Source organism: Ursus maritimus, unplaced genomic scaffold (genome assembly GCF_017311325.1).
Source record: "Ursus maritimus isolate PB19 unplaced genomic scaffold, ASM1731132v1 scaffold_15, whole genome shotgun sequence".
Taxonomy (NCBI): domain Eukaryota; kingdom Metazoa; phylum Chordata; class Mammalia; order Carnivora; family Ursidae; genus Ursus; species Ursus maritimus.
This window is the reverse complement of record NW_024423897.1, coordinates 30555809-30568594: the sequence shown is the minus strand read 5'-3', so window position 1 is coordinate 30568594 and position 12786 is coordinate 30555809. Positions and strand designations below refer to the sequence as shown.

Below are 12786 nucleotides of genomic sequence, written 5' to 3'. Positions count from 1 at the left end.
AGCCCTTAGGAATAAAATGAAGTACAGTATTCTGAAAAGCTACCCTACAGGACCACGGACTCAGCACTGGGTGGGCTGGCAGCTGCAACATCACGGCTTGGAAGGAGTGGACCAACCCAAGTCAGAGAGGAAAGCACTGTGGCTAAACCGCCAGGTGAAGGTTAGAGGGGACAGAGTTCTGGGACCTCTGCCTGAACGGATACCAGGGCACAGGTCTCTCAGCTTCCACCAGCAAAGCATGTGCCAGCTTTTCTGGGTCCCACTCAGCCCCGTGGTCTATAGGACTCACCTCCGCTGGATCTGCTATGGCACAGTCAGAATCTCAGTATCAACTCCCAGGAAAGCCCATCTAAGCAGCTTTTCAAACTGCTGGTGGCACAGAGAAAGTCTCCAGATCGCCTTTATTCCCGGCAGTTCTGGCGCATTTGACCAAGCCTCCTCTCAGTATCTGCACGCTGCCCAGACCCAGGCTTCCGCCATGTGCAGTGGGGCCAGCGGCCAGGGTTCCTGCTTCTTGTAGGCAGACAACCAAACCCTGGCAGCAAGACAGACTAAGCTCCAATCCATCAGGCTCCTAGATGGTCAAACAGTGTCTGGGCCAAGAGAGAGAAGGAAGCAGCAGTCTTCCAGCCTAGGACTTTGAGTTAGCAGAAACCAGATGCTGAAAACGGGATGCTGATATTTACTTGCAGTACAGATTGCTTCAGAAAGCCTGGCCTGGTGAGAGGAAGCACATAAATCTGCTCCTTCTGCATGACATTAATCAACGCAAGTTCAGGATAGCTTTACAGGTCTAGTTCACTGGGTCAGGCTAGCATTAGACGGTGGAGGCAAGTTTATTGCGTTCTGAGAAGCACAATGAAATAAACAAACAAAGGCTCCCAAGGAAGATATTTACACCTGCCTTTCCCCTGTTGCGCTGATGGCTGCAAAATATTTTGTACACATTCATTCCTTCTTCTGTCATGAATGCCTACTAAGTGTCTATATTATCTTACATGGTGATCAAGGTCCTGGAGATACAGCAATCGACAAGGTAGACATGAATTCTGTGTAATGTGCCTGACACGTTCATGGGAAGAAACAAGCAGGAAACATGCTTGCAAATTAAAAAAAAGATGTGTGTATAGTAAGTGCTATCCAGAATGTTATGTAAGTTATTTGGAAAGGATGTAGCTGGGAAGGTGCAATCTTACTTAGGGTAGTCAGGAAGGAATTGCCAGAGCTGTGACGACATCCTTTCAACTGAAATCTGAATAATGCAATGGAGGAAGACATGCAAAGTCTGGGAGGGGTGTTATCATCAAGAGAGAATATAAAGTAAAAGGAACCCTGAGTCTAGAACAAGTTTAATCCAATCATGGACAGATAGAAGGCAACTGGTGACCCAAGTGGGAGGTATCTGGACTGGATCAATCCTGTCCAAGAGGGCCAGCTGGCCTCCACGCAGACATAAGACACAATTTAGATGAAAAATGGAAGTTTGGTTCAGTTTCAATTGATTATTGACAATAAGACTCCTCACATATATGATATTGACCCAATAAATTATGAGCTTGGCCAGAGATGTACCTGAGAGATTGGCAAGGGAAAGCCAACCAATTGTGTGTGAAGCTGTGTTTCTACATTTTCCTCCTAAGTGTGTCAGGTTATAGTACCCCATATCACTTGGGCTGCTTAGTGTCTAGAGTGACACACTCACGTTTTCCAGGTTAGAATAGAAAAGAAAAAAATGTGTAAGAACAAAATGTTATAAGTGATCCTTCAAGGAAACTTCCACAGTCACTGGAGACCAGTAACATTTTGATTTAAGAATAAGAGTGTAATTTTAGATTGTGCAAATCAAGAGTCCCTGATAAGCCTCCCCTGTCACAATGAGTAGTTTCTGTTTTGGGGAGTTCAACGAATCTAAGGCTGCTCGGCGGGTGTCTGCCTGGGTAATGTGGGTCCCCACTGGGAAACCCCACTGCTCTGGGTATTACAGGCCCCCAGGCACTGCCCACTTTCTACGACGCAAGTGTCCACTCACTGTTCACACCTGGGAGACATATCCTTGCTCCTTGGCCCAGGAAACGCTGAGGCCACCTTCCTGGGGTCACCACTGGAATCCTCAGTGATCACTTGCCAGTTGGGCCTACACCTTGCTTTCATGGTCCATCCTCCAGACACCTAGAGACCAACTTCAGGAATTCACATTTCTCAAGAGAGTTCCCATTCCTATTTTTAAAGAAGGCTTCACATCGGCTAATGTAAATATTTTTTTGCCTCTTCTTTCTCTAGATGTGACATGGCAGTTGAAAGTGAAGGCTCACTTCTCTGGATTTAGCACTGGAGGGGGGCCTCTTTTGTATGTGTTTTTGTTCTTTGTTTATTGATTTTGGGGTTTTTTTTGGTGCAAAAATGTGGTTTTATTAAAGCACAGGAGCAGGACCCGTGGGCAGGAAGAGCTGCTGCTGGGGGGACCCTTTTGAAGACACATTCTTTTTCCCCATATCTTACTAAGAATCTACATCATTTTTTTATCTTCCTTAAAACCAAACTGAAGAGGTTATGTATCCACTCTGCAGCCACATGACTTTGGATGAGACTCTCCAAGTGGAAAGTGATGTGAATACTTGGCCCTGGTGACTATAATACACAGAGGTATGGGGTCTCCCAGTGGGAAGCCACCTTACCAGACTAAACACTTGCCAAGCAGCCCCTCATGCAAACGAATTACTCAGATTCTGCAAAGCTACATTTCCTTACCTGTAGAATGGACATAATAATAGCTAAATAATCAACATACACAAAGATAAATAAGATAATGAAAATAAGACGCATACTGCCTACCTTATAGTAAATTCTTCACAAATCAGTAGAATTTTTATTTATTTATTTATCTGGAAAGAGAGAAAGACAGAGAGAGCATGCACAAGCAGGGGGAGCAGCAGGCAGAGGAAGAAGCAGGCTCCCCGTGGAGCAGGGAGCCTCCCGAGGGACTCTATCCCAGGACCCTAAGATCATGACCTGAGCCAAAGGCAGACACTCAACCCACTTAGCCACCCACGTGCCCCATCAGCAGAATTTTTTAAAGTGAATAACAACAGAATTATTTTCTTATTTTTTATCCCTAAATATTTTACCATCAAAATAATACATATTTCTTTCCAAATGAAATCAAATAGTAAGATATAAAGTGAAAGCAGAAGTTACACCCTCACTTTCCCGACCTCCCAAATGGTAAGTTACACAATTGACAAATTTTGGAGTATTTCCATTATTTTAGGCAAATGCAAACATACTAATTTTATGTCCCTCCAAAGAAATCCTGTTATATACAGGAATCAACAACCTGTCACAATATTTTGGATATCTTTCCTTCCTTATTCAAAAATAGTGTCTTCTACTTAAAGCAGCATGGTAACCCAATTTATAGACTACACTCTAAATGAAGTTCCTAGATGTAAACTTATCTAGAGAAAATAAACCTCTCTAGAATTAGACTACTTATAGGGCACAATAATTGTTTAAATTAGAACCACAATATGTACAGGAGATTTGCTATATGCTCCACCTCCCACTTCCTGTACAGCAGTTGCACCCACAGCTGCCACTTCCTTGGGCAATTAGGGTGAGAAAAACAACTGTGGTTTTCCTCTTATGAAGCCTGCATTTTATCTGATTTATGTCTCAAAATCAAAAAGAGCAGCAACAAGAAAGAAGGCAGTCGCCCAGCAAGACCTTCTCACCAAAGCTGTCATCCTGGGATCCAGGAGTCAGGACAACATGATGGGGAGCAGCTGGGGTAAAAAATATAATTAAGAAACAAATGCTCTCCTCATAGGCCTACCTAGGACATTTTCCCTCAGAGTCTATCTTGAGGTACCTCCTAGTATATTCAGATTCCTTGTCATTAGCAGCAGTGTTTCTTGAACTTCCCCTCTCCCACCAAAAACACATCCAAGATGAAGGCTTGTTTGGTGTCATCTTGGGAACTCAGTGGAAGTCCAGGGAAGAGGCATCTCTGTTGTCCGCGTTCTCAGGGTGGGTCAGAGGGCAGGTGGGAGGATGTCCAGTGACCTTGGTAGTCCAGACATGGTGAAATCAGACACCTGGCCTATGTAGGATGATGGGTTCAGCGTTAGAAATCTGCCATGGTCATTCCTTTGTTCAAATTTGTCACCTCTTGACTTTCAAAAGTTAGTTTATCCCTTCTGCCACATTTTCCTCATTAAGGAAAACAGGGTTTAATTATAGTTCCTACCATGGGTGCCTGAGTGGCTCAGTGGATTAAGCATCTGCCTTTGGCTCAGGTAATGATCCTGGGGTCCTGGGATCAAGTTCCACATGGGGCTCCCTGCACAGTGGGGAGTCTGCTTCTCCCCTGCTCTTGCTCTCTCTCTCTTCCTCTCTCTCTCCCAAAACTAAATACATAAAATCTTTTAAAAAAATTATTATTATAGTTCCCACCATATCAATCAATGTGTTGATTGGGTGCACTCCCTTAGGCATACATCCAGCACCACTGAAATCAATAAATGTTAACTGGGATTTTATACCAGTTGCTCTTTTCCAGCTATTTTGGAAGGGCAAGGTTTTCAACAGTGCTAGCTCTGTGGTGCTTGAACGCTCCAGGCTTTCTTTCCCAAGACCTATTTCCCAAGCCCCTTTCACTCCTTTGTTTTCTGGGATATTTCCATCTTTCCCTGTCACCAAGACATCACCCTCACTGGTCTTGAGGCTGTAGCTTTCCCGGTAAGTAAGCATTGGCCTTGCTTGGAGAATTGGAAAGCATTGTTCACGTCCACCTGTTTAGCTACAGGATGATAGTCCTGTTACTTCAGATTCTATTCTGATTTCTCCAGTCACAATGAGCTTGTGAAACGTACATTCTACCACCTGAGGAATCGAACACATTGCTGTATGTTGGAGGAGCCAGTGTGCCTTTATTTAAATACACTCGCTTGGAGCCAAAAAAGTACTGTATGTAAGAAAAGAGACAATCGTTGAAGATAAAAGTTTGCCAGAAATTACACTGTTTCCTTTTTCTCTACCTGTTCTGTTCTTCTTTCCAAAGCAATAACTCATCAAAAGGGGTTGGGGAAAGGCATAACTAGCTCCTGTATTGACTGAGAAATGAAAGTACTCTACAATCCCCTTGCCAGTAACCACTGACAGAGTGTGGAGTACAGTTCTCTAATGCCTTCCTACATATTCTAAAGTCCAAAACTTCTTCAATCCTGAATTCCACACCCCCCCACACACACACAATTGGTCCCAAATGTATTTTGCATCAAAGCAGACCTGAAGTGAAGTGAAGGTACATTATGCTCTTTATTTCTCCCAATTAACAAAAATCGTGATACTTTCCACAGTGGAAATATCACAGTACAGAGTGGTACCCCAGGCAAAGATGCTCAGGCTTATATCAGGATGGGCACACACTTGCCTGTCTAAAATTTTCTACATTCTGAATTTAAACCAAACATGCCCTAAGTATTTCTTAAAAGCTATCATGCTTCCTGTATTTTTCTAGTTATATATAAATATGTAATCATGATATACATACCATTGTGACTCCCTTTTACCTCTTAACATCCTTAACATCCAACCTACCTTTATAATGGCTAGATAGTGAAACTGTTCTCTTTCTTTCACCAACAGTATATGTCATTTTAAGGGGAGCCAGAAATGTTTATTTCTAATTTCCTATTATTAGACATTTCCCAGTTTCTACTTCTTGGCTCAAGTTATTGTTATCCTAGGGGATGGTGGAATACACTGCTAGAAGTTAAATTTATATGTTGTATAAAGTTCTGTGTGTTATAAATTCAGTTTGTAGTTTTATTTTTCTTCAAAATACAGTAGCAACAAATTCAACTTGGATTATATGAGAGTGTCTACTGCCCTACACTCTTTTTTCTTTAAAGATCTTATTTATGTATTTGAGGCAGAAAGTGAGAGACAGGGCATGACTGAGGGGGAAGGGCAAAGGGAGAGGAGAAGCAGACTCCCTGATGAGCAGGGAGCCCAAAGTGGGGCTTGATCCCAGAATCCTGGGATCATGACCTGAGACAAAGGCAGGCACTTAACCGGCTGAGCCACCAGATGCCCCTGCACTACACTCTTATAACATTGGGTATCATCAACTTAAAATACTTATGATAGGTAAAATAACATATCTCAATTTTAAACTTTCATTTCTTTAAAATTGGGAGAGTTAGGGCATGATTTTATACTGTTTGTAGGAACTTTGGCCGCATTAATGATATTATCGCCCTTGAAAATTATTACATAATTACATTTTCTTCATGTGGACTAAACTTTACAGTAATGAGATGGCCAGCCTCCAAGATGGCCAGAAATGGTCCTGGCGTTCACACATTTATCTAGTGCCCCTCTCCCATTGTTCTGGGATTGATCTGTGTGACCCAGAAATATGCAAGTGGGGACATGTCACTTCTAAGTTAGGCTATAGAAGATGCTGCAGGTAAAATTTGGTCGCTCCATCATCATCTGTCCTCCCTCTTGGATCATTCCCTCTGGGGCAGCCAGTTGCCATATTATGAACAGCTCTAGGAGAGGCCCTTGTGGTAAAGAACTGAAACCTCTCGTTAACAAAGAGATGAGCGAGCTTGGAAAGTGATCCCCCAGCTCCAGGCAGTGCCCCAGATGACTGCACCCTCCTGAGACCCTCGGCAAGACCACCCAGCTAAGCTCTTCCCTGATCTCCACAAACTGTGTGAGATGATACATGTTCGCTGAGAATTTTTTTATCTTCTCATTTTTTAAATTGTGGTAAAACACACATAACATGAAATTTACCATCTTACCCATTTTCCAGGCACAGGTCAGTGGTGTTCAAGCACTCATATTGCCAACCATCATCCCCATCCATCTCTAGAACTCTTTGCATCTTGAAATGTCTGCTGTTGTAAGCTGCTTACATTTGAGGTAGTTTGTTACACAGGAAGAGATAACTCACCTGCATGGATCTTACATGTAATTATGTATGTATCCTATAGAACTTGTAGCTTTTGGTGTGTGAACTTTCTTCACATACATAAATGTTATTCTGGTACATATCTCCATTTGATCATTCACTCCTCATTAGGATTTTTTTTAAGATTTTATTTATTTGAGAAAGTGAGAGTGAGAGAGAGAGCACAAGCAGGCAAGGGGAGGGGCAGAGGGAGAGAGAGAAGCAGGCTCCCCACTGAGCAGGGAGCCTGTCACAGTGCTCCGTACCAGGATCCTGAGCGAAGGAAGATGCTTCACTGACTGAGCTACCGAGGTGCCCCCTCATTAGGATTTTAAGATGATCTATTTAGCTATATGTACAACTTGTTTATCTAACTGAAACAGAACGTTTTATAGAATGAATATAGGACATTTCACAGAAACATCACAATTGCCTCCAGCTTCTCTCTCCATCACAAACAATATTGTGATAAACATCATCTTGTATGAATCCTTAGGGACCCGGATGAGCTATTATCTGTGATGTGGGTCTTGGAGTGGTGTTTAGAGGAACGAAGGACACAACCTTCCACAAATACTTCCATAATGCTTTTCAGAATTAACAGTAATACCAGCCTTTTCAGAGGTCTATTCACTTCAAGTCCTTACCACCAAAGCCATGAGTTACACACATTTCTAACTTTATGACACTTGCATAGTTTTAATTAGTGTGTTTCCTTTTTGAGAATCATTTTGAGCCTCTCTTCATTTACATATACACTTCAGCCATTCTACCTTAATCTTCTATTGAGTGTCATCTATCACTTTTTATGTATCCTTCAATGAATGGACGTTTTTCTTGTTTCCATACCCTATCCCTCCTCCCAGCCATTGTCCACAGTGAAGCATGTCAGGATTCCATTTTTCTCTAGCAACCTTCTCCTCATCCTTTCGTCTTAGTTGTAGACAGTTCTTATACTGAAGCTGATACTGAAGCACGGTTCTCACCCTGGAGCTTCTCTAATCATTTCTGAATCTCACTAACAGTGGGACCCATGAACAGGGAGATAGAACACAGGCTATGTGGCCCCTAATTAAAAGGAAACCTAGCATTACCTATGAAGTAATCTTGTCCCTAAACATGCAGTCTAAGTCTAATCACTCCTCTAAATCTAACAGCATACAAGAGTTATGAAGAATAAAAGAATAAGCAACACATAGCAATCAATCAGCCAAATCCAGAATGTGGGGAATTCTACAGGCTATATTACCCTGCTTTTTCAGAAGTGAAAGGCAAGAATAAAAAGGTGAACTGGGAATCATAAATCAAGAGTTTTAAGAGACATATTAACTATACAGTGTATAGACCTTCTTTGAATCCTCATATAAAGAACTCAAATATAAATAGGGTGTCTGGCTGGGTCAGTAGAGCATAGGACTCTTACTCTCAGGGTTGTGAGTTTGAGCCTCACATTGGGTGTAGAGTACTTAAAAATAAAATATTTTTTTTAAAGGGTACCAGGGGCACCTGGGTGATGCAGTCAGTTAAGCACCCAACTCTTGGTTTCTGCTTGGGTTATGATCTCAGGGTTGTGGGATCGAACGCTGTGTCAGGCTCTGTGCTCAGCACAGACTCTGCTTGGGACTCTCTCCGACTTCCTCTGCCCCTCCCCCCAGTGCTTGCTCACTCTCATGTGTGCTTGATCTAGCTCTCTCTCTCTAAAATAAATAAATAAATCTCTTTTTTTAAAAGGTACTTTTAAGGCAACTGGAAGGGGTTGTAATGGGTACTGACTTCCAAATGGTATTAAAGAATTCTTGTTAAAATTCTAAGACTTGATGATGGCATTATAAACAAGGTCTGATCTGTTCTACATCAATGCTATAGTATTGACAGGTACAATGATAGGATATTTCTGATCTGTTTTAAAACATTCTACCTGAGGGGTGCCTGGGTTGCTCAGTCTGTTAAACATCTGCCTTCGGCTCAGGTCATGATCTCGGGCTCAGTTATAATCTCTGGGTCCTGGGTTCCAGCCCTGCATGACATCAGGCTCCCTACTCAGCAGGGAGTCTGCTTTTCTGGCTCCCTCTGTCCCTCCCCCAGCTCCTGTGCACAGTCACATGCACACTCTCCGTCTCTTTCTCTCTCTCTCTCTCTCTCTCTCTCAAATGAATGGACTCTTTAAAAAATAAATAAATAAAACATTTTACCTGAAATCTGGGGCACATAGATCAAACAAGATTGCCAAAGTTTGATAATGATTAAAGATGGGGTAATAGACACACAAGGCTTCCTTGTACTTTTTTCTCTATTTGTGCATGGAGTGTGTATGTGAATCCTTTCAAATAAAATTTTGAAATAAAAAAGGATGATGTCAAAAGGTATCTGACACATACCAACATAAATTCATTCAGACTTGAGCATTCAGACAGCATGTTTATGATGTGTAAGTGTGTGCAAAATAGATACATATGCAAAATGTATTTAAAAATCTGTTTGAGCTGCCAATGTCAAATTCAGTAAATATTTACCATAAATATTTGGGATTCCCTTGGGATTACATGGGATTACCTTGCATCAGGATTCTCCCAGAACTTTAGAGCTGAAGGAGACATTCTGTCAATATTTACACCCAAGTCTGTTGCCTCTTTGGTTCCGGTCTGCTATTCCTGTTATATACCTTTACTAAAGCGCTTTGTTCGTACTTGATGCTGATCATCCTTTTTTGCTGTTTCCTTATTTCTCATTTATTGTTTTACAAGTGTATATTTTTCTCAGTCCAAGAAAAAAACAAACACATAGCTTTGAAAGGAGGCATCGAATTCAGTATCATTCTTTCTAGTCTCTAAGCAGATACCCCGATGCACATGGAGTTGGCTGTATTCTGCACGGTCTCTTGACTATGGCTTTGCACTCTCACTAGATTGTAAGGTCTATGAAGACTGAAGCCACTTTTTCATCTTTGTGTCTGTGGCTCCCAACACAGCATCTGTAACATGGAAGGATATGCCAACTTGCTTGTTAAATGTTGAGAATAATCAAACTTCATTGCGTAAAGAATAATACCTGAACAAGAAATTCTATTTTTATCCCTTGATGCTGTGGCAAACTGACTCAGATGAAGAATGTATTATAATATAACCTCACCACGGTGAAGAGAAGGAAAAACAACCCACTTACAGAATGAGTACATCGAAAAAGTTGCCATTTTACATTTGTTCCCATTAAGGTCATCTTTCTATGCATGGTAAAATCAATAATAATGATAGTAGGAACAACTGAGGAAATCATTTTTTGCCAAACACTGTCTAAACATTAACTTGTACTACTGAATGTATTCATGAAAGCTACCTTGTAAAACAAGAACAAATTTGGCTTCCTGATTTCAGAGATTATAAAATAAGGTCTAGAGAAATTAGAAAACTTGCTGAGGGTCACTTGTTTAGAAAGACACAGAATGCCTCTTAAATCAGGCATTGTCTGGAGCCTGAGATCTTGGCTTCTGGCTGTTACACACATACACACATTCTGAAATCCTTTCCATTTACCAACTCAGACATAGAAGTCAAAACTAGGAGCGTGAAAGACCATGCTAAGAATTGGGCAACTAGCCTTTCCCTGCTCCTCACTGACATCTCAAATCATCCCTGAGATGCTCCCAGCCAGCACTCCTCTGCTGGCCAAACAGGGTTCAAGTCTCTGCTCCAGGATTACCAGTATGATTGGGAGCAGTAATAACTTCTGTACAAACCAGGGTCCCCTAAAATGGCCCTCTTCCCCCAAGCCCAAAATACTTCTTATTTTCCTACACCAATCTATGAGCCACAGAGTCTGACTCAGGATAATTTCATCCAACATGATAGGATTTTACGCTAATATCTCTGATCTATCTTCTGTTGCAGTTTGCTCCTAAGCTTCCAGTCACCATCCAGCTTTCCCCTATCCATTTAGAACCAAACACTCAGTCTCCTTTTGTGAGCTGTACACAACACTGCAGCCCTTTCCCGACTGTGAGCAGGGGGCCTGGAATTCCACAGTCCAGGCTCCAGGGCCCTAGACACAACCAGCCCTGAGCTCTCCGCAGCCTCGGAGCCCTGGCCACTCCCCTTCTCTCCCGCCCTGGGTGGGCTCTCTTGGGACTGCCAAGACATCAACTGGGAAAGGCTTTCCAGTCACTGCCGGCTTCTGCGCTGGTGCTACTCGAGTAATCAACACTTTTAAGCCTGGAAAACCTGATGCTGGGCACAGAGCCTGCTGCCTGGATTGGACACGCACATTCATGAGGAACCAGAGATGTCCCCAGGCAACCCAGGCACCACTGAGGAGCCTGCAGCAACCCCACCCCGTGTGGAGAGCAAGATGGAGTCACTCATGTCAAGCAGTGACTTATGTCAAGCAGTGACACAAGCAGCCAAGGGCGTTGCAGCTAAGACCAGATACCCCCAAAACCAGCACCAGCTGATGACACACTCAGAATTGATGACCAGCGGAAACAGAGGAGGTCTGCAAAGACCCAATTGATCAAATCCCTTTAAAAGGGAGGATTTTAGCAGCAAACTGTCAGACTTTCTAGACACTGACCCTTTCACATATGACCGGATAAAAAAGGCGGCTGCCTCCTAAGGTTCGGTCGTACTGATCTCTGAACAGAACAGATTCTCCACCACTTGAACATAGTAAGCTGCATGTGTTGACAGCTGCCACCGACAGACCAAGGCTTCATCTCGACCACTCACAGACTGACTTCCCCTTTGGTTCATTAACTTCCTACCCCTATTGTATCTTGTTGTGTGACTTTGTATCATGATTTGCTTTGTGTGGTGTGTAAGAAGCCAAGTTAAGCACCTAGTGAAATATCCTTGAGTTTGGAATCCTGTCAAGGGTTATTTTTTGTTATGTTAACCTGCTTCATGATTGAATGAAGCTGACATTGTGGAAAGATGCAACTCATGCATTTGTCTTCACAACATGCTGGAGACACCCCTGCAGCCTCCCTGGATGCAGTCATCTCCCTCTGGGACCCACAAGAGGAGCCCTAGGCCAATGACAGAGGGGACCCTTTGGAGCAGAGTCCTGGACCCGGGAACCACCCCCGCATGTCCCAAGGCAATGGATTTGGAAGGCTGTGGTCCCAGGGACCCTGACCACCAAGGTTTCTGCTGAGATTCCCACTGAGACCCTTCTCCATTCACTATTCACCCCAAATAAATGATGTTACAGTAACCTCTCTATTTGCTCAAACTCGATGGAGAAATTTTTCCTTAAGACTGCTTTGTACATTCTCCTCTCCCTTTCTCAATTGCCACAGAAGAAAAATTCTTCCTCCTGTATGTTCCTGGTTTGTCTGTTAGAGAAGGACCAGGTTTAGGGTGACAATGGGGGTGCTGTTCCCAGGCAGGACCCTTGGTCACCTGGCTTTGCTGGTGGCAGGGTGCACACCAGAGTGACAGAGGTCAGGGTAACCGGTGGTCAAACTTGCTCACAAACACTGGGCCTCCAAGAGGTCCAGCAGCCAAACAGCCAGCAGCCCTGAGGACTCCATTTAGCCAGGGAATATTCCTACTCCGTTGTGCTGGCCCTTCTCTCCAATTTCATCCCAGGGGCCTGCCTGTCCCTTCAAGTTGCTCGGCTCCATCTACAGCATCTCTCCCTTTCCAAAGCCCCACGCAAGTTTTTGCTTTTCAGGGCCAGGGTTCTGTGTCTCTCAGCTGCAGACAAAAATCTAAAGAAGTGTCTCTTCTGTCTCACACTCTCCAGATCTGGATTTGTAGTGTGTGCATTGGAGCTCACATGCCGGAAGACTGCTGGGGTGCTGTGGAAAGGCAGACGTGGCCTGGGCG

At 43.2% G+C, this 12786-nt stretch overlaps 1 long non-coding RNA gene across 4 annotated transcripts in view; it reads right to left on the bottom strand.

Moving 5' to 3' along the window:
* The window catches only part of LOC121102762, a 65566-nt gene that overhangs the window by 50358 nt on the left and 2422 nt on the right, over positions 1-12786 (bottom strand). Inside the window, exon 2 of one of the 4 annotated variants that reach the window (XR_005834862.1) lies at positions 3833-4099. The exons of the other annotated variants lie outside the window; for them this stretch is intronic. This is a non-coding gene — a long non-coding RNA (uncharacterized LOC121102762). The remainder of the gene's footprint in view (positions 1-3832; positions 4100-12786) is intronic. 4 annotated transcript variants of the gene reach the window in all.